Source organism: Rhyacophila brunnea, unplaced genomic scaffold (genome assembly GCF_057557595.1).
Source record: "Rhyacophila brunnea isolate RB1 unplaced genomic scaffold, BYU_Rbru_1.0 scaffold_17, whole genome shotgun sequence".
NCBI classification, from domain to species: domain Eukaryota; kingdom Metazoa; phylum Arthropoda; class Insecta; order Trichoptera; family Rhyacophilidae; genus Rhyacophila; species Rhyacophila brunnea.
In genome coordinates, this window is record NW_028232827.1 from 12,619,766 (window position 1) to 12,644,091 (window position 24,326).

The following is a 24,326-nucleotide window of genomic DNA, read 5'->3' on the forward strand; positions in this document are numbered from 1 at the left end:
CCTCTGCAACGAGCCCGAAACGTTGAGTAAAGAAGGACACACGGTGGAAACCCAAAAATCTACTACGATAAAAAAACAACCGTGAAAGCCTCAAACATTAGATATTCACTTAAGTATATTAATAAATATAGTAATAAAAAAATAATAGGTTATGTATGTAATAATATAATATATATAAAAAAAAAACATTTTCATCCTGAAGCAGCAATTCTACCCAGTGGTGTAGTGGCACCAGCGCGCGCCGGCACTTTTCGGCAGTTTTAATCAATATTATGTTACACACACTAATTTGAAATCAATTAAATTCAGAAAATTATTCGGTTGTTATTTTTAATTATGTATATTCATACTTAGTATACTAAACATGAGATTAGTCAGTCCGATTCCGAAGTTATTAATTGAAAATTTACTGTCTTTTTTACTGATACAGGTAAAGTTCTAAGTTTTCGGTACGAATATTAACATTGAAATATTGAAGAAAGTGCTTTTGGGTTATAGGGGGGCGAGGGGGGGGGGGTTAGAAATTGAAATACTCATCAGTACTATTTTATTTAGCACTATAATACTACTGTCAGTGGCAAAATATTCCACATGCTAAATTAAAATTAATAAGCAGGTACTTACGATAATTTGTTTAAATTGTTTAAATGCAGTAAGTAACTATGTTAAAATGTTTAATTTTTATTTTAATAAAAAGCAGTATGGAGTTTATTTCTAACTAAATCAGTAGGAACCTAAGACATCAACCTACTGGTGATCGTATGGATTTATTATACATACGGAAAGGCATAGATACTCCAATACTATGTACAATGAAGGGAACATTCTATGACCGGGAGTAGCGAATGTTGTTTTCTTCTTCTTATCGTGCAATCCCCTAGCGGACGTCGGCTACCATCATGGCAATCTTTGGTTTATCATCATTCTGCTACCCAGAACAGTTTGCTGGTGCTGCACTCATACTAATCACGGAGGTTCTTAAGCCACGAAATGCACCATCATCGTCTGCTACACTTACCGTTGATCTTTTCTTGGATTACAAGTTGCAATGCTATACTTTTGTCCTCTCATAATGTGGCCGAGGTACTGAAGTTTTCTGGCTTTCATACTCCCATTCGTTTCCTTCCCATTTCTTATTGAATTTTTGAATAAAAACGCAAAATTTCAATAACGCCTGCCAATTATTCTAAAAAACGTTTTTTCTCTTTATAAATTATCGGTTGTAGTACAACAGGTGTCCAGCTTATTAATTTTGCTGGGCCATATTTATCGAAGAGGAATTAGTTGCATAGAAAAAATTCAAGAGCTTTTTAAGCTTTTCCTCCCAAAATCAATTTATTAGATATATATACCCTAGAGCCGTTTTAACTTTCCTTCTAATTAGCGTTTTACCCAAAAATGACAAAATGAAAAAACTGTGCTAGCGATAATAATATTAAAGATACCTATTAAACAACTTGAAAACACCCCAATGTACCCACAAGAAAAAATCATATTTGACAAAAAAAATGGTATCTGGTATCGCGCCACTGTGCATTAACCAATTATGCTACGAGCCTCCTATCCAATTACGACAATTTAAACTAGTAGGTAATACATGAAATGCTTATCAAATTGCGTTATTATTGACTATCGGTTTCTGTGTATTAACTCAAGGAATATTAATTACCTTAATTATTACTAACCGACGCCCGGCTCTGGCCAAATAGTTTAGTTATAACGTCTAGTTGAACTTGCTAACAATTTTTAATAAACTATTTTTATTTTATTCAACGAATAATTCGCAAGATTTTGAGAATGTAACATTCCATATATTTAACATAAATATATCTGAGGTGTTTTCAAATTATGTATGTTCAATAATATATGGAATGTTATATTGTCAAAACCTTGCGAAATATTCGTTGAATAAAAGAAATGGTTTATAGATAACAATATTAATATACTTACTGGTGTTATTGTTTAATACTTTTGACCGCAGACTTTGGTTGCTAACACCATATTTACGGAAAATTTTACTTGGGGCATAACTGAGTTATGTAGAAATACGAAATTGCGCTTAGTGATATAACATGAAACTGAATATTTCATTAAAATTTTGCGCCAAGTAATTAAATGTCTTAACGAAATATCTTTTTTTGAATATCATCATCAATTATATTATTCTTTAAACTTAAACAAAAAAGTGTTCATTTTAATTTAAAAATTTCTTGTCATCCATTATTACTTGCCGTGCAACATAAAGAAAAATATAATATTTCCTCTATGAAATCGGCAATGATTCGGCAGTAAATGTAATAAATGGTTATTATTTTATTATGATAGTTCGAAAGTGATGCAATTTAAACGATCAGCTGTTAATTGATTAAATAGTTATGTAATGAATCGAATCGAAGAAAAGGGCTTACTTATATGACAATCTATTGCAATATTTTGGCAAGAATAGATGCTTTGAAGACATTCAACAATTTTTCATCTAGCATTTTAGACATGTCCAACTTCAGATAGGTTATCTATTATCCAATGGCAAATAGTGGAGGTAGGCTGTTAAGATCTGACATGAGTAGTACACACTAATGACTAAATTTTGTCAGTGATACTCATTTGTTTTCATTGAACTACGAATACAAACTGCAGATGGTGCTGGTTAGTTTTTAAAAATCAATTAAACCCTGCCTATCCCAATCCATAATAGTTTAGGTATGCTATGGACAACTTGACAAAAATAGTGCACACTTTTTTCAGTCAAACGTATTTGTTTTCATTGAATTAAGACTACACTGTTTAGACAGTGCTTGTTAGTTTTTTTTTAAATTCAATCAAATCCTGCCTAATCCAAGCCATAGTAGAAAATAGTTAAAAAATATTCGTATATCTATAAGTCATCTAAAATTATGCCATTAAAGCCATACGTAATTTAAATATTTTATAGATAGAAGATATTTTTTATCGAGCATAGTTTGGATAAGGCAGGGCTTAATGAATTTAAAAAAAACTAACTAACACCATCAGTCGATACTTTAGTTCTATGAGAAAACAACTCAAAATACCTAGTTCTAAGAATCTAAGATAATGGCGTTCGAAAATTTTGCACAAATTTTCATTTCAATGTTAAAGCCTTGATTTTTTAAGTAAGTAAATGTGTTTATTTTTATTTAGTTCAAATGAACTTAGCAATGCAAAATAAAATTTTACAGTTTAACAAATAATTAACTCAGACATTCCCGTTTATAATTGAATTAATGATTAATCTCAGAAAGGGTTTTTCAATTTATTGATTTGTTGAAGAGATTTTTGATTTTTTCGTTGAATTATAAAGATACAATGAATGGCATTATTAATTCAAAACCTTGAAATTTTGAGTTGTTTTCCTATAGAACTAGGGTACTGTAATATGTATTCAATTCAACGAGTTTAGTGTGCACTATTATCTCTCGCCACTGGTCCCTAATCTTTTTAGTGCAATACGACTTGAATATCCAGTCCATCTAAGTTTAGTGTGCATTAAAATATTGAATTCGTATTAATATATATTATGAAACAGACGTAACTATTTAAAATAACATATTCTTCAAATCTGGTTTAAGTTAATCCCATTTTTATCACACTCGAGATTCGTACCCTGTTAAACCACACCCGATAGAGTAAGCCTGTTCCTATTAATGTTGTGTTCCCTGATGGATATAGTAACGAAAAAATTTCATTCATCATTAGATCGAGAGTGACTGAAATGTTTAACAAGCAATCAAATTAAAGCATATTCTTATTTGGTAAGACATCGTGATTCGTGAGTGATGATGGTGACCTATATAATTAGTGAAAAACGGTGTCATAGAACATAGAACTAACCACTGCATATTAATGTATTATATAGGCAGGTAATTATTCTTACTTCAAAAATGAATGCCGAGCTTATTAATTGGTTATAATAGTATGTACATTAATGTAGATCCGGGTTTGGCCGATTTTGAGCGGAATATGGGTGAACTATTGGTGTGTTTTGTATTGTATACAAAATAATGAAACGGAAAGAATGCATCTTTATGACAACGGAAAACACGATGGTCGTGTTCGAAAATTCAATTAAATAATAACGTCATGTTACGGACATACTTTAGGCGTTATCGTGCATGAGATAATAGTACATTTCACTCAGTGTAATCAGTTTATGACAGTTACGTCAATTTGGCACACTTAGTTCCTGTTACTTTGACGTAACGACCACTAAATTGTCATAATAATATTATTGAGAATCGGAATTCCTATTAAATACATACATAATTTATTGTATGTAATAAAAAAACTTGTTATAACATACGGCCGTCTTCTGTCGAGATCATCGAGATATATTTTTATGTAGCATAATTCTTAAGAAAGTACATATACGACGGTATCACAATATATTTACTGAAATTGATTTTATTAAAGTAATATTGTATTGAGTAGATACATATAAGCTTTATAACTTTTCACTTTATTTTGCATTTTTCACTACACCGATACGCCTGTTTGCCTGATTACCTTGAATAAAATTTATAACAAAGTACATACTTTTTATACACCACGTTTTTAAATTTACTGTTGAATAATATAAACTTGACAATTCTATGCATTAATAAAAACTTCTTATTGTACTTGATAGAAATACTGAATAAATATAGAATACAGAAATGTCATTTTGACATTTCATATTGATTTCCATAGTAACGCACGTATATATTAATAATTTAGTTGCTAGGACCCACTTAGCAACCAATAATAGTGAGTAGTAAATATTACTTTTAACGATTTTTTTCCGAAACATGCAAAACAGAATTAACTGAAAATGAATTCAATTCTGCTTAAAGATGGCCAAAAGTATTAAAAGAACGCATTGTCGTCGTGTTCTGATATTAAGTATATTCTAAAAGTTTCAAATGTTTAGCTCGTCGGGAAGTTAGTTAAAAATCTTGGACAAACAAGAAAAAATTTGTATTGAACACACAAGAGAAAATCTGTATCGGACAAACAAGAATACGAGCTAATAAAAACGTGGTAAAATGATATTCACTTTGTATTAATAGGTATATAATATTATTATAGCAATAAATAATTAAATTAATAATATGTGTAAAAATATATTTTTTAAATACTTATATTATAGCATTTTCGTCATAGAGCCGGACTGTGAAGTGGCAACTCTAACTATCTAGAAATTAAGAGCTGGAAAGGTGTATGTTAGGCATCACGCGTAAAGATAGAAAAGGGAGCGAACGCTGCGGAGATTTTTTTTAACTTTTCAATCGATTCGTCAGAATAATTAAAAGGGGGCCTCGAAACAGTAAAAACCAGTCATACATTTATTAAAATATACCAAAATCTTAAAAATATGTGTATTTCTCATAAATTTGGTACCTATAAATTAGTCCCCAAAACATAACAAAATTATTGCCACTAACATCAAAATACTTGTAAGTATTCAAAAAATTAAGCACTAAGTAATATAATATTATTATTATATGTTTCAATTTATCATTGACATCTTAAATATTAATTATTTTGAGTTTATGGTTTTTCAGTCAGTCAGTGCGTCAGGCATCCACGTAGGTACTTAAACCCGGCACTGAGCAAGCGTCGTAATTGACTATTCCAAAGCCTTTAAATTAATGTAAATGGGCCGGACATATAGGTCGTAGACAGAATGACCGCTAGACTATATTATAATAAATAATTATTATTGTAAAATGTTAAAAAAAATATGTTATTAAAAAAATATGTCATATTGGTGATTTATTTATATATTATGTATTTCAAATAATGTAGTATTTTAAATAATCAATATCTTCAACGAGTAAAGATATATCACTTGGGAGCGTTTTTCTAAATCAATATAAAATAACCTGTGAAAGACCTATTTATTATAAATAGAAATGAGTAATTAGTTATTGTTTTTAAATTGACACGCCTCGATAGCATTAGAGACCTCAAACTAGACCCTACATATCTCACTTTTAAAGTACATTCTTTCTATGTTATGGAGGTCGTCAATGTGTTTTTATAAATATGCATACACATACAAGTTCTAGGGACTCAGTGAAGTCGCCTTAATAGATCTTACAGGGAAGTGATGAATTGTTAAAAAAATTATCTGGAAATAAATACGCAGTGTGAACTAAGTTGGCCATATTTTAAGGATCTTATCCAACCACACGTAAGTGGAATATATCAATATCCAAAGCAATTTTGTTATATCCCCTTGGGAGAATGAAAAACTGGTCCTCTCTATGTCTAAGTTATTTATCGGGACACAGGGGGGAAAGCGCGATACTACTAAGAATGTCAGTGGTCTCATTTATACAGCGAATGTGCCGAAAAACAAAAAAGATCTATTTTAACTTTTATACTATAGTATTTATGTTAATATATTAATAATTTAAACAGACCATAATATATTATAGTACCAATACAATAAATCATAATAATTAAATAATCCTTATTATTCGCTTGATAATGATATCTTTACATAATATTATTATCAGCATATTTTATTATAATAAATTTTAATAATAATATAATATTTTTTAAATTATTCCAAATAATGTTTTGATTTAAATCGCACACTGCCATCTGTGAGTGAAGTATAGAGGAAATTGAATGGTAGGTTACAAAATAGTTTAAGTAATAGTGTTTACTCACAATGGCATTGGATAGTCGTTCATTTTTTATTCATTGTTGAGGCAGTCCTCCGACTAGTAAGACGTACAGTAAGAGACGTACAAATTCTGAAAGTTATTATCTAACAGTTGACAGCCAGTTATTGGTTAATTTTATTATAAAAATATGCATAATATATTCTACAAAAAAAAATCAATAGCATCATATCACTTGCATCCCCACAAAAGCTTCAAGAATTTTTCATGTTTAAGCCTTGTGGATACTCTCGTATACTATTTCCGTATGTTAAAATATAGTATACTAAACTTATACAATTCATTATCGTGAATAATTAATCGACTGCTAGACGAATGCTTTCCCAAAATGAATTCATTGCGTTGCGTTATTCTCTTATAGAACAAGTTTTTTTTTAACTTTTTCAACTGTAACGATTAGAATTTTACAAAAAAAAAAATATCTATACTACTAAATAAGTATTATATTATTATATAGTAGGTAATAGGTATATTGAAAAATGTTTCTCATATTCGTACAATATCCGTTACCGGAAGTCTTATGTAATATTTTCCTTATATACCGCTACTTTGAACAAAGACAGATGGGGTGCTGAGCTTAAAATAGTATTTATAATTTCTTAAATAGTGCATTATTCTTCTTCCAGGCCAATGGTGGTGATTCTAGGTTCCTACGTGGGGGCTACCTATTTTAAAACTGCTCTCTACGATATAAATGAAGTAAATCACTTTTAGGTAGTATATTTAATAAATCTAGTTACCTCTTGGACAAAACGCACGGTTGTTAGTTGTATCAAGAAAAATTGAATTTTAAGAGTTTTAATTTTATTCTTTCTTCTTGTAACCATACCCGATCCTAATAAGATCATATGGGCCTCCATTTGTTTTTTGACTAGAAATGGATGTTAGCCACTTGCTCGACCTATTAAGTCCATACTCCATAGACACCAAATACAAATTGAAAAACAACATGTGTATTTGTCAAACCCAAGATTCAAATCTAGGACCCACGAGATTATAAACCGACGCGTAAGCAGCTCCTTAAGTCCAGGATTTTTTCCCAATGTTTGTTTGTGTAGGTATGTGTACTAAGTTTTATACAGTCATTATTGATAGTTAGTTTGTATTATTTTTTACACTCAAAAACTGAACATTATATTATAAATATCACAAGAATTTTATCGGGTTTCAAAAAGTTTTTAAAACTCAATTTCACATTAGGTACATATCCAGTGGCGGCTCGACAACTTTCTAGGTGGTGGGGTTTAGCCATTAATTATTAAATATACATACCTACCTACTTTCTCATATTATACACATTATGTACCAAGCTACTTATAATAATAATATGATTTTATTAATGAGGAAATGAGTAATTTTTCAGAATAAATAATATTATTCACATCATATCTAAAAAGCTTACTTAAAAATTATAACTTAATTAATATTAATAATTATTATAAACTTACCATTATCAGTTTTGAACAACAACATACGGCGAGCGTTTTTAACTCACCTAGGGGTTATTTGATTCGCTCCCCAGTATGAATATACTAACGCTAATGCATTCACATCCTTTGTAGAACGAGATTTGTACCGCGGCGACGGGATGGGACTGAGTGATCCCGGTCATCGAAAAATAGACGCCATAGCTTTCTTAATTTGTACATAGGTGTCGCCGTACAATACGGTGTATTTTATTTAATTAATTATTTTAATACTGCATAATCATAATTATGTTATTATATAATTTACAATTATTGCTTTATTTATTTGTATAATTATAATTATACATATCTCTATAAAATTGCGAGGAGTTTATATGGATAAAATACCTACTTAACTACATTTAATCATGTAGTTAAGTAGGTATATTATGACAATAATAAAAATACCGGACGTGTATTTTTGAGATGATAATGATGTGGGGATGGTCCCTACGAACCCTTCAGGTAGAGCCGCCCCTGTACATATCGCACGCTCAATAATAAAGTGACCTAACTCAAAATTTTGAGTTTTTGGGTTATAATGATAAACCGACTTAATACAACACCATTTATTGGGCTAAAATGTAAAAAAATGGATTCTTTCAACGAAAGAGTGAGATACCAATACATTGGTCTCTTTCACACTGACCGTTTTCATCACCTGCTTACGTGATAAAGTGACTCACTACTGTTTATGGCGTTTTCTAAAACAAATTAGGTAAATTTAACATAAATATTTCAAGCTTAAGTGACTTATTCGTACTTATGTCCCTTTTTTATAAAAAAAATGTTTAAATGTATTATGACTAATTAAGACATAAGTCGATATAGTACAAAATATGAGATATACATTTATGTTTTATTTTTATATGGGTCGTTTTACAATTTACAACGTTCAAAACAATTTGGAATATTTTGTAATAAATTGACCTTAAATAATAACTTTTTTTTAAATCCCTAAAAATAATTTAATCAACAATTACCATTATTAAAATTACTTCAGTATACATCTTAATTTAACAAATTATCATTATAAGCAAAAAAAACTGTGGTAACATGTAAAATCATCCTAAAATCAATATTTAATTGAAAGAAGCCCCATGTATAAATCTGTGTTTTGACTGTCCTGAAAAATCGCATTTTTTGGATTAGGTCACTTTATTATTAAGCGTGCGATACGTTAACTTAGCTATCTCCCTTTTTCTGGGCACCTCGGATATATCCTTGGTCAGTTCTTTATCTCGAACATCTTTGTGTTACCTTATTGTTATTAAATAACAATTTATAAATTAACAATATTGAAAAAACAAGGTTTTTCTCTCATACAGCTGACATGACATGTCCGTAATGAGAGTCGAACAATCAACTCATCAAGTATAATGAAAATCAACTGTGGTCTAATGGGCCCTTATCTGTGTCATGGCAAGACTAAAGTCAATAACTCAAAACTACTCGGTAGACAAATTAATATTATATATTATCCCTATGATCTTATTATAAATAGTCATTGAAAACCTTTTTACAATAATTGTATCAACATCATGATCAGCCCGAATCTATCCACTGCTGGATGAAGGCCTCTCCGAGCTGATTCCACTTCTTCGTTGCGTTGCCACGAACTTCCGCATAACTTCATCATTTCATTGATCCAGCAGCCTCTAGGTCTATCTTGCGGACGTTTTGTGCCTCTTGGATACCACTGAATGACTAAATTTGTCCAAACGATTGTCTTTTATTCGAGCTATGTATCCAGCCCATGTCTATTTGAAGTTTTAGGCAAACTCTATTACATCGCAAACCCTTGTCTGTTTCCTTATCCACACATTACTCTTTTTGTCCGTACGCGTTATGCCTAGCATGCACATCTATACCAATGTATATACTGTGATAATTCTTGTTTTTAGTAAGTGGACACATTAGTGAAATACTTCAAACTCAATTCTCACATCAAACGTCTTATGGGCCGATATACGCGTTAGCCGGTAAATGTTTGCCGTATATCGACACAGTGTCGGTATTTCAATTCCATCAAAGGGCGCCAATACTTGCCTAACTTTGGCAATTATAAATTAAGCATGCATATTTTATATATCTGTCAGTGGCGATGGGTGCCTGTTGGAGGTAAGTATGCTATGGTAGATAGATAGCCAGAAAAAAGTCCTCGGACAGCCATATTTACAGTACCTAAATTTCAATTTTGTTCATTTTCAGTAGTTTTCTTATACACATATTATATTTTACCTTTTTTTTAGTAAATATTACATGCAAAAAAAAGATATTTTAAAAAAGTAATGCCCAACCACAAAATTAAACTGTCACGATAGTCGGGCGTTTTGACTGCAAGACCATGTGGCATTGAGTCCAGCGTGCATAAATCAATGTATATTTACAAAAATTACATCGATGTAAGCACCAGATGTCCAGTTAGGCTTAAAAACATACAGCCTCGGATCACGTGATGGTGAGACACTGGTTTTAACATTGTTTGTGTGTGTTTTTTTACAATACGTGTATAATCGCATGTATATGTTGCGTGCGTTAAATTACTTGTAGCCTCTTTTGATTGTATTAGTCTATTGTATTACGTATTATCTACGTACGTGCAATGTATTAATGCATACCTACAGACAGATGTTCGTTTTTAAATTACTTTTGTAAAATATAACATAATGAAGTTATTATTTAAATACGTCAATACGGAAATTATAATAAATATTATTTTTCTTAAATATATACTTAATAAAGTTCTACCGATGTCTCCATAATGGAAATTACCATTCCTTGTTTGATTGCAAAATCCAGATCTCCCTTTCCTGTGTCCGTTCTCAATGTGCCACAAAATAACCATCACACTTTCTCACTGCCAAAAACAACACTGAAAATATAATTGCCGAATTCTTGAAACATACGTAAGATAGCTGATTTTTATTAAGAGACTTTGATTATAGTGAAAGCCCGATTTCACGATTTCTCCCTATTCGCATGTAGTTTCTGCAGTCCTCATTTTAGTAGGTAGGTACATGTAATTCCCAGTTTTACGTTTTTATTTTCCGCAATTTACGTCGTAATATTTAAATTTCAATTAGTATTAAAATCTAATTCATTTAAACATATTAAAATTAAATGAATGACATTGTTCAAATGAATTACAGATGCATATTATTATGTGTCTTATATTAAAATATAGAAATACACCATGACTCCAGTGTCCGAGACCAAAGCTACACAACACAATAATTGTTAAAGTTTTTTTTTTGTTTCTTCTTTCTTTCGACCATGTCCGATCCTAATATGATCATATGGGCCTCCACAGAGTAGAGGTTTGTATTGACAGATTTTGATTTTTACGAGAAATGGATGTCAGCCACTTGCTCAACCTATTATGTCCATACCCTGACACCCACAAATTGAAAAACAATATGTGTACTTGCCAGATCCAAGATCCAAACCTGGGACCTACGGCGTTATAGTCCAACGCTTAAGCCGCGCGGCCACCGTGGGTGTCATATTTGTATATTTTTTTTTTTTGTTTACGCCTATTGAAATAATGTATTAGCAAAGAAAAACACTGTCGGTTCAAAATAATATGTGAAAGATTACGTTGACATAATATGCTAAAAATCAATTTGTATAATTTTTAATAATAATAACAATAAAAATATATATAATCATAGTAACATCAGTCCGTACAGTTGGTTGAAGCTCATGGTTTTGTATCACTTAATTGTAATTATTCTGGCTACTTACTGATAACATTAAGAACGTGTCAATAATAATATGAAATAATTCTGATTTCATAATCTATCCGATCCAAATTAACCGTGACTTAATCACTATACACCTGTTAAGTTAAAATAAGCAAGTTTGTAGGGGGAGACGGGGTACATTGATACACGGCGCACATTAATTCACATGTTATCGAGATTTGGCATTTTTATGAAGTTGAAATTTTTACCAATAGATGAAAATACTGGTATTGATTTTATCATAAAATTTTCAAATCTTACTACCATCAAATAACGACGCCACTGTGACGTCATCTCTTTAGTGATTTTAAAAGTTTTATTTTCTCTTGTGAATGTTTTTCTATACACAGTAAAATCTTTATAAAAAACAATACAGTGAATAGTTTTTTGGTAAGTTCATTTATTTAAGTAACCAATATTTAAGATTTTTAAGAGTAAATAATTTTTTTTTTATGAATGAAAAATTGTATCAACGTGCCCCGTCTTCCCCTACCTACTTACTTTAATGGAACGTGTATATTATTAAATTTATTCTAACATTCATAATGAATATTGAAACATATTAATCAAACTTTCAATGAATACCTTCGGTGATATTGTAACTGTTTTTACTTATATCTCATCATCATCAGCTCAGCTACTCGATCCACAACTGAATGAAGTCCTCTCGGTGCTGAAATTGCTATACAGCTAGACTCTTATATCATCGATCCAGGTAACTTGTGTGATCACAGTGTGATCTAAGGTCTGAAATTCTTCCACCCCTATCTATAATAATTTACTGTTCGAAAATTTTGAGACACTTATTTTCATAACTTATATTCTATGTAGGTATTAAACAATATAAATATGATTCTCATGAAAGATTTTTTTTTAATATTTCAAATTATTAATTGTTTCTTCTTCTTCGATGGCGCTACAGCTCAAGTCGAGCCCTGGCCTCGTCCACCGCGATGCTCCAGCCGGTACGGTCCTCCGCACGTCTTTTCCAGTTCCTGGTTTTTAGCAGCTGGTTGGTTGGCATCTTTTGTAACGTTATTACCCCATTATTAATTGTTTATTTACCCAATTTTCAGTGGTTATTTTATAACCCGACGCCAACACGTCAAAATTTTGCGTCAAATTAACGAAGAAATAAAATCGGTAATCGTATGTGTTTTATACATGCCATATATTAACCTATTAACATGTAAATTATTTTGTTTTTTAATTTACTTTGAAATTAGGGCACAACAGAGTGAAGTAGATACGTAATTAAGTATATATTTGAGGTGTTTTAAAATTATGTACGTTCAATATAAGAATGTTACATTCTCAAAACTTGTGCATTATTCGGTTTATTTATATTAGTGTACAGTTTATCATACTTTTATAAGGCTCGTTATTTGCCATTTTCAAGCCCTTTGCATTATTATATAGTAACACATATCGACATGCAATATAACTAAAGATCAGTCGATGATGAAGTACTTGACACTATAACATTTGACATAAACTGACATTCACTGGACATATCATATTATATTATGTAATCTGTACTACACAGTCGATATCAAACCTTTTAATCAAGCGTTCACAAATAATCTCATAATCAAATAATCATTCTCGCACACTGTACTCTGCAACGTACATAAAACTACCAAAATAGTATAGTCACACCATCGTGTAATATTAAAATATATATGAAATAATAAACAACCATAAAATATTTCTGTGTTTATTAATCAAAAATATGTATCCATATAAAAAAAAAACTAAACCTAGTAGTTGGACCTAATACCGAATAAAAATATAATTGGAATAACGAACAATCACAAATGGTGACCCCGACGCCAGTTCGTTGAATCAAGAGCTATTCTCTTACACCTGCATAGCAGCGAATGAAAAATATAATATTATTTTTACCTACCCATCAATATCACCTTTGATATTATAATAAAATTATTATATCATTCCTCGTTAAAACGAAATCTGAAATCCACTCTGTGGAGGCCCATATTAGGATCGGACATGGTCGGAATCATGGCCCCACAAAGGGGCGGTTGGTAGGGATCTAGCCTGGGGTCCAGGCTCAGAAAGGGTCCGGCGTGGCGAGTCGACCAGATAAGTGATAGAAACACACATCACAAATTCTCTTTAATGGTAAAGACCTGCGGCGCTATTGTTCTTCAATATTGTGATTGTTTAAAATTATGTGGTTGAACGATTTAATTTTTAATTGTGTATCGATATTCGACAACTCCATGATTCAAATGGATATATTAAAATATACAAAAAAAACACTAAATATAGTATATTAATTTTACCGCGCACACCGTTTGGTACACCTACTGTAAAGCGTCACACTGCCTTTATCTTTAGCTATAGGTAGGGAGGCCCGCCAAAGATCATAGCCTGGGGGCCCGCTTCAAGATGTGGGGGCCATGGTCGGAATACAATATGTTGTATATATATATATATATATATATATATGCTGAAAGAAATAAACAATAAGAAGGTAGTCATTGATGCCAAAAATATGGGTACATTAAAATTTAATACCTATGTTTAAAGTTGATTAAAATATGTATATATTATAATGCGTAAACTATTCATACAATGAATTCAATCCGACATCAGTTTTTACATACGATGATTTGCATATTTTTTACAAGTGATATATAGGTATTATTTTAAACACTTTCATTCCACGCTGGTTCCATAAATAATTTACTTTAAAAGACTCCAGTGCCTCTATATGAAGCTATCGTACAAACTATGAAAGGTTTGTTAACCCTTAAGTGCGTGATAGCAACCCTTTAATTTGCATATAACTTTTCTAATCGATTAGGTACGAGTACATTAATTATTATTGTATAATATTATTATAATTTAACAGTGACATCTGTGAATAAACACTATCATGTATTTTGTCAACTATAGAGAAATGCATGTTTTTATATAAAATTTTATTCACACAAAAAATATATAAAGAATAATACAGTTTGTTGCTGAAAGGCAACACTGTGCAAATAAGGATTAAAATATAATTTACTTACCGATAATAATTCACATTTTCCAGCATTTTAAATAAATAAAACATACGTTTATAAAACTTTGTATAGAACTATAAATAAACTTTCTATAGAAAAAAGCTTTTATATTTTTTTTTTACCCGAAAATTGCTTTTGACATTGATTCTGAACAGTAGGTATTTCTTAAATTTGCTAGTGTATTTTTTTTGTTTGAGAACTTTTTTTTAAATTATTGTGGAAGAGATGTACCTAGTTTGATTATTATGATGGTTTTTCGTAATTCTCGATAAATCAATAAACCAATCTCGAATCTCGATAAATGACAATATCTAAGTTGCAGCGATGAGAAGCTATACGTAGTTAGCCGGTTAAATACGGAAATCAGTGACATCTACTAGATTTTGTTAATCTCACCCCTCGCGCACCCTAAAAATCAATAATAAATTATTATTAATATTGTTCCGAAACGCAACCCCCATTATATCATTTTTCTTGATGCACGCATGTAGTGTCTAAACAATCATTGGAAAACAACATGTCAATTTTCCAAGCTCAAGATTCGAATCGACTTAGCGATACTTTACCACTCGTCCATCGCGGGCCCTATAAGTTTAATAAATAATACAAACATTTAAAAACCAATTAAATAAACTAAGCCTCTTTAACCTTTCAAATGTTTTCACAATCGTAATAATAACTCGTAAATAATTATTGAATAAAGGTAAATAGCGCGTTGCCACGTCAAACTAGTCATTGTTCGAAAGACTTCATTAATTTTTCTCTCATCGTATTGAAAAGGTTAAGGGCCCGCTATCGGCGCCAAACTTGCGTAAAGCTTTTTATAATGTTAACCTTAATTTGTGCCCGATGATCTCTGACTCATGCTATATAGTTTTATATTATTAATTAACTTGTTTATCTCAAATATACCACGGACACCTTTATAATATGAGTTGGGTACAAAATCAAAGATGTTGTATAAATTATTCTTGTATTATAGAGATGGAGATCTCTTGGACCTCTCATTCTCATACTAATCCTTCATTGTATACCCTTTTTTCCCATACAAAAATGGCACTTAAGTGAAGCTTGCTTCAGTATTTTTTATAGGGAAAACAACTTGAAGAAAATTCAACATGTTTATATAATACGTATTTTTGTTCCTTGTTTTAATTATACTTTGTTTATCAACATGTTAAGGAACGTCCATATGCACTATATAATACCCGACAGAATATGGATGCGATTGCAGGAAACTCAGAAATAATGGGAACTGAAATACCTAATGGGTGTGTAGAAACAGGTGGAAGAATATGGAATAAACTTAAGCACGTATCAATAATACGCTTGTATTTCATTCTGACAACTGCTCTCGTTTGAGACTGACACTGACTCGCACTAACGTTCAATTAATATTGGTGTATTTGAAGGTTGCAATACGCAATATTGCACGTCCATAATGCGTGGTTAATTTTCATAGGACACTCACACATTCAAAACCCTGCGTCAAAATGTAGTGTATTGGGATATAGCCTATCGGAATTATATTTATTAATCTGTTCTGTGTTTAGCCATCAAAATGCCATGTCTACTATTTTACCGCACCTTCCTGCGTACATTCGACACCAATCTTTACAAAAGACTTCACAAGAAAACAATATGGCCACATAACTAGGCCATCATTTAGTATCATGGCATTATAGCTATTGGCCAATACGCCATAATACATTACAAAATACTAATCCTGTAGCTATAAAATTATAAGCATTAGCCATAAAATATATTAAAAAAAAAATACCTTTTAGCCTATTTAACACATTTAGAAACGTTAAATTGATAAAAAAAAATATCAACTTTTATAGTTCAATTAAATAAGTAAATTTCACGATATACAGCATCATGAAACATCATATTATCCGTCCTGCAATGGGGTACCCTGACGTTAGCATACTTTTTGAAAGTATTACAATTATTATTATTATACTTATTTTTTTGACCATGTCCGGATCGGATCTGATGTTAAGATCTAACAAGCTCATAATAAGAAGATGAATGTATGGATGATAGATGCATCTTCTTATTTTCATTCGAACTGAAGAAGAATATTTATGATGGATCTTTAGGAGAGATATTATCCCGTAATATAAAAGCTTCCCAGTCGAATTTTTAACGATACAAAAATTATTTTATTACATTAGTCAAGGTGACAACACATTTTGTTTTAATTTACTCTTTCTTTTCTTTTGACCATGTCCGATTATAATAAAATTCTATGGGCTTCCACGGAGTGGACGTTTCTATTAACGGATTTTTGTTTTCACGAGAAATGAATGTTGGCATCTTGCTCAACATATTAGGTCCATACTCTAACTTCAAACACACATTGAAAAACAGTATGTGTATTTGCCAGACCCGGGGTTTGAACCTGAGACCCACGATATAGATATGTTTAATTTGGTACGTTATTTATTATACACACAGGAAGAAAGTTCACCGACCACTCACTGCGACATGTCACGTTCATAATAATTATTAATTATCGTGCAACCGTGACCTAACTGTTAACCTCTGTAAGATAGATTTTTTTTTAATATTAATAATAATAAGAATGAATATTCTGATTGTAAGTTTTTATTTAACGTAACTGTCAATCATTTTTAACTATATAATTAAGAGAGAAGGTTGTGTATTATCGACAAAATATTACGGAATAATTCTCTCATTATTTTCAGTTTATATGAAGACTTCATAGAGGCGTCTAATTACAAAAAGCGACATGTCCACAATTCAATATTTTCAGGAAACAACGTTTTTATGTCTCAAGCTTAAATTATTTGTTTTAACGTGAGATTATTTTTTCTGTTGTATTCTATGTCGAAATTAGAACCAAATGGCAATTTGTTTCAGCCGATAAACTCTTAAATGTAATAAAAATAGGCAAAATGAAATTGGACGTCGCGCTATTTGTAGCTTACTTTTTTTAATTTACTCCGCATAAGGCACATATTTCCGTGGCACTGTCATGAGTTTACCAGGTGCTACAGCATGGGAGACGCCGTTTTCAATATTGAACGTTCCCTTATTGCTTGACTTAAGCACGCGCGAAATCAACCAAGCTTTAAATAATATGAAACACGGACTTGGCGCTTTTTGTAATAAATCGAGTAATTTTACATATTGTGTAAAATTATACAAAGAATACGTGCGTATTTTTTTCTCGATTTTGACCAAATGTGGACTTATCGCTTTTTGGAATTAGACGCCTTACGTCATCTTTCCCCTTTCGTGAACTGAAGTTAAAATAGTTGTTTTAATGAAACTCTGGAATATTGTATTAAATAAAATATATATACTGATATATAGCATTATAAATAGCACGTCAATTTTGGGCATGATGAAACCTTACGTTATTTTGTGATGATTGAAAGGTGAACCTTGACGAACGCTGTGAATAGGTTTTAATATAATATAATAATGCTACACAACAATTTAAGCTGGCTGGAACTAAACCTGTTTATTAAGGGCCCAAAATACAATTTGTAATAATTCCGACATTTGTATAGATAGAAATTACTATTATATCAATCATCGGTTTAGACGAAGTGTTAAATTATACAGAACAAAAGACTACTTACAAAGTAAGTGTAAAGGTTACTTATCTGTATGGCCTATACTTATATATTATCGCGATTATAATCTCATCTACCGTTGGTCCACGGCTAGATTTTTTTTGACCATGCCCGATCCTAATAAGATCATAGTATGGGCCTCCACAGAGTAGAGATTTGTATTAACAGATTTCGTTTTTACGAGAAATCGATGTCAGTCACTTGCTCAATCTATTAGATCAATACTCTGACTCATACACAAATTGAAAACAATAATGTGTACTTTGTCAGACCCAGGATTCGAACCTGGAATCCACGACGCTATAGACTGACGCTTAAGCAGCGCGGCCATTGTGGGTGGTTATAAACCTTTATAGATTGGTGTCTCTACTTTTACTCGCAGATAGTTTAAAGTAATAATTAACAACACACTCTCGAAAAAAATACAATCGTAGTATAATATAAAACTAGAAAAATTACCTGTCAACATTTAGCATTTAAAAAAATTACTTTTTTATGGTAGGTAATAATATTCATAGCTAAAGAAGGATTCGATTTGAACACTCAAGAATGTGAGTGAAATGATTATTTGTGACTAAGCCATTAAATGCAACGCGCGTGAGAGGGATGCAGCGCGGGTGTTCTATTTATGCGATTGCGCAACAAAGACGCACGCGTGCCTTAAATAAGTAGAAAGAGTGCTTATACATTACAGACAGAGTAACAGAAGATAATTAAATCTATACATCAGCTTAGAGCAGCAAAAGCGTATGCAGGTATAAGAAAATTCTCTTGGCTATGCAACCTCCACAAGTAACTCAAGGTCTAAGGTATTGAGGATCTAATAAGACTGACCCAGGAGATGGATTTGTCCTGAAAATTAATCGTTAATCTTCTATAAAAGCTATAAAAGACCGGACTAAAAAGAAGAGGATCTTATACAGTTGCCAGAAAATCCAGAGAGAAACAACAATAACTATGAATTAAATATCAAAATTATGATCACGTTCTGATTATAACGTTATCAATTGACTTGATTCAAGTCACGTCAAACGATGGGGAGGTCGAACAGTTAGATACAATGAAGTATGAAATGCTTTGGACCATCGTCATTTTTATTAGTAGACCTCTAGCTCAAGGTTTTTTGTAAACCATATGTGGAGACAGAGGAATAACCCGAAGAAGGATAAACTAGCTAGTCTAAATGATTAGTCAGTAATAATTCATATATCAATATATTATTTTGATTAGAAGATTATTAGCAAAATTGTTGTGTTTTAAAGTTATTACGAATTTATGGCCAATAGGTATACATTTTTATTTTTTGCTGTAGCTTCCACCTACTGCTATTTAGTTTTCCAATACCTTTGCCTACCAGCACCCCTTTGAGTTTTCTTAATACCACTCTAAGTAGGCAAATTCCTCTACTTTGTGAATCACTGGGTGAATCACTCACTAAGTATTCAATTCAAAAAGTTTCAGCCGTCCGGATTTATTTTGCCCTCGGGAGATGCGTACAGGCGCAGTTGTTTCGAGTCTGGACCCTCGGGGCCCTCAGGAGCGAAAAATACAAATTATTAGGCTGAATAGAATACTACTTCCTCTTTCTTTTTCGGGATGATTTGGCTATGTAACAGGCTTCTCAACGATCTGATTCCTATTATCTCGAAACCTGTAGCTTGTACCAGTGGAAGATCCATGGGACTCATAAAATGGTGCAATCATCAGAGGCATCGGACAACACTAACGAACAATGAGGATCCTGATAATTGTGATCGTTTTGGAACTCTCGTGTGAGCACTCGTAGTTATAGTTGGAAAATACAACATGCAAAGGTCTGTGACCTCTTTAAGTGACGATGGCCCCCACAAGGGGGAGGGGGGGTAACAGGGTTGTAACCTGGGGGGCGGGCTCTGGGGGAACCCGACGTGACGGGTCGGCCTGATAAGTGAGATAAACACACATCATAAATTTGCCCTAATGGGAAGGTCACCTGTGGCGCTATTTTATTTGTAGAATTTTAACATTTTAAAATGTCTTGTGTGATGCAATTTTTGTGTTATTACTGTGTGTCAATATTCGACAACTCCATAGTTCAGCTGGATTTATTCAACAATACAAAAAATCGCTAAAAATACACCTAATAGGTAGCCTTGATTTTACCTGAAACAACATTTAGAAAACGATTCTGTAAAGCATCATACTACCTTTAACCCTGGCAATGGGTAGGGGGGCCCGCCAAAGATCCTGGTTTAGGGACCCGCTTCGAGATGTGAGGGCCGTGGTAACACTTACAATCCTACAAACTTATCTAAAGAACGGTCAAAAATGGAACTATGGACTATCATATAGACGCCATTTTGAAAACGTCATTTAAATTCTGTCCAGTTACGAGTTTTGATTGGGTAGTTTTCGACTGTGGCTTCCCCGTCCATTCTTTAGATAAGTTTGTAGGTCTGTACTGCATTAGTTAACCCTACCCCCTCCCACCGTCTTACAAAATCAAAATTTATTATTATTAATCTTTTTTAGAAATAGACCCATAGCATTTTTCTGTGTGCCCGCCTGGATGCGTATTTAGTTCTGCTTGATGGCATTCTATGAACGCGGATAAACAACTTGAACAGTCTTTTCATTTTAATATGCTACATTAGTAATTACGATCTTTGCAAGTAAGTAGACATTATCATTATACTCCTCAATACCTCAGCCTCCAAATGTTATAACTAATATATACAATATGCTGTGCTATTCATGACACATTGTATTAAATCTTTCACATTTCCTATAGCGCGAGCAATGCCCTGGCGTATGCGAATCCACAAAACTGTAAAACCACTTCCGTACTTTAAAATAATACAATATCCTTTTCAGAAAAGATCGACATTTTTATGATATTATCGCCATTATTGGATATGTAGTTTGGCAGTGACGGCCTCCACATACACGTGACATTGACTCGGTTCAGTGACTCTCGTCGCGGAACCTTCGAGTGAATAAGTGTAGCGAGTAGCCGTGGGGCTCAACCCCATGTGTGTGTATTGGTATTCGCCAATTTCGTAAGCGCATTCGTTGCAAATTATTATTTGGAACAGATTTTGCGATCACTATTTGGCACGTCGTTAGAGTTATCATTATTTTGGAAAGCACCTTCTAACTTTATTTTAAAAAATATTTTTATTTAAGACTTAATCTTCACCAAATGTAAAAGTGTACTATTATACATATTGTAAATACCAATTCAATTTTGAAAAGCCTCTGAAACATACCTATTAGGGCTTCCAATACCGAATAAATATATTAATACCGGTATTTCTTATTGAATACCGGTATTATTACCGGTATTCCTTAAAAAATATTATAGAAAAAGTACCTTTCAATTAACATAAATATTAAAACACTATTGTATAGCAACATATAGCACCTACATACATGTATTATATTGACCTTTGTAAATGTGTATAAGTAGATCATAATATTTTAGAACTAATGCTAATTTTTACAAATAGTCCGGGTACAAAATCCGGGTAGAGAAAAATCTCTCTGAAATTCAACGTCTGTTGGATGTACCATCAACGTTGGATCATTAGTTATATAATAATTGGAATTATTTGCCACGAATATTTTCTTTTTCGAAATATGTTAATTCATTACGACAATTCTATAAGTAATTATATTTCAGGGATTTTTTTTAAATATTATCAAACCTTTGTTAGTTTCAGTTTAATATCTTTGCGTTTTGACAGTATAAAACTTATACTTACACTAAATTTGATGCAGATACAATATGTAAGTAACGAAAAAAAACAATAAATTCATTTTTGAAAAACATATAAGTATGTGTTTGCTTTGATAATAGAGAAAATACCGGTATTTAGGTTGTTTGATACCGGTATTTCGGTATCGATAAATAATTGAATGCCCGTTTAGAAATACCAGTATTGCAATCCCTAATACCTATTAAAAATATATTTAAATTATATTGAACCGAGTGAGATTTAAGCACACATCCGTTAGTCAAGCCTTTTCACCAATTAAAGAGCTAGTTACTTTTTTTTTATTAAGAAAACAAACAGTTATATATTGATTACAAAAATTTAAAATATAATAATGAAAAGTTATTGCAACCAGCAAATTATCATTATCATTCTTTCTAATGATTTCTCCTAACTGTATTATTTCACGTATTTTAATTTTTGCCAAAAAAATCCAAGTAGCATATTTATAATTTAAATTAATACCCCCTTTACACATGTATGGATTAAGTGCTAAGCTAACAGTATATATTATCGCGGCCATAACAAGAAAATGCACGTGTAAACACGTATTATCGTGCAAGTTGCAAGATTGCATGCATGTATCAAAAAAGTTTAGAAGCTTCTGATTGAATAATTGGTACTTGAATGGCGGTGCGCATGCGAACCTGCCGGAAGAAATACGAATTACACCGCACAAAATATTTTGACGTTTACCGATTATCTACGAACGTGTGCGAACCTGTCTGAACCTGTCGAATAGCACCATATGATGACACCATCGTGTCTTGCTTACGCTTGAAGAATGAGATTGGTGAGACAGTCAATACTTTTACGTATAAACAGTTATTATCGCGATAGTTTAAAATACACGTACAAGAAAATCGATACACATGTGCAGGCGCTATTAGGTAATGAAATTACTAGCTCGGTTTATAAAGGATTTAACGAAGGATTAATCAAAATTTTAATTTTGATGTCATTTTAGTTAATAATATTTTTAAAAATAAAATATTTATTAAATGGTTTTAGAATATTGTTTATATTAAATTTATTGAAAATACATACCTACATTTTAAATGCTTTTGAAAAAATAGACTAAGTGGGATTCGAAAACATGTTTTTACGAGTTTATTTTTACAATCACGATATCGATATGGTAACCTAAATAGCTGTCAACTAAACAGTCGAACACGGTTATTACGATCTCTGACATAGCGAGATCTCGGATGTAATGAGGTAACATTTGTTGACATTTTGGTTTATGATTTCCTCCATACATTTATTCACGGTTATAACGAGAAAATTATTGGATTTAACGAGCTAAAATACTGTTAATGTGTCGATAGTTTAAAAATATTTCGACCCTAAGCAATAAAATCCGATCACACAGGATACCGCCGGGGACGGATTACGTTTATGACAATAGTTAAGTGTCTAAGTACCTACCTAATTGTTGTTTTCACTGACAATAATGAAGAAGTATCCACGCATATGGTTGAAAAATCCTAGGTTTGTGAAGTCCTTAGGTATCTACCAGCGTTCATTACAATAAACAACTTCTTTTGCAGTTATGAAGGCCATGCTTGTTTCGGGGATTTTTACGATGGTTTTCAGATTTTTTGTTTTCGACTTTTTTTGTTATGTGACCGCTCATTTAAAAATACCTATTCTCTGATATAACGAGTACCGCTTATAACGAGCAAATTCCGTCGGTCCCATCTTCCTCGTAATAACCAAGTTCAACTGTATTACCTCCTCTGCATAGAGGCAAATAGACGTCGTTTATTATTCAATAAATGTCATGTTTTCCTGTTGTATGTACGAATTAGATTCCACCAAATAAATATTATCCTAAGTATTAATATATTTGTTGTTCACCAATCTGACCAATCACTTTCCGTCTTTGCGATCCATGGCAGTATCTATGAAATCTATGAACACAATATACCGTATGTATTGCTTGTCAGACCTGGTTCTTCTGTATAGGTACAGGCAAAAACGTAAAGTAAATTACTATGTTCGATCCTAAACGGATTATAATATGC

General features: G+C 31.9%; 1 protein-coding gene across 1 annotated transcript in view; it reads left to right on the forward strand.

Annotated features, from left to right (window-relative positions):
* The window catches only part of mol (dual oxidase maturation factor 1 mol), a 242,918-nt gene that overhangs the window by 83,062 nt on the left and 135,530 nt on the right, over positions 1-24,326 (forward strand). The gene's annotated exons all lie outside the window — the stretch shown is intronic.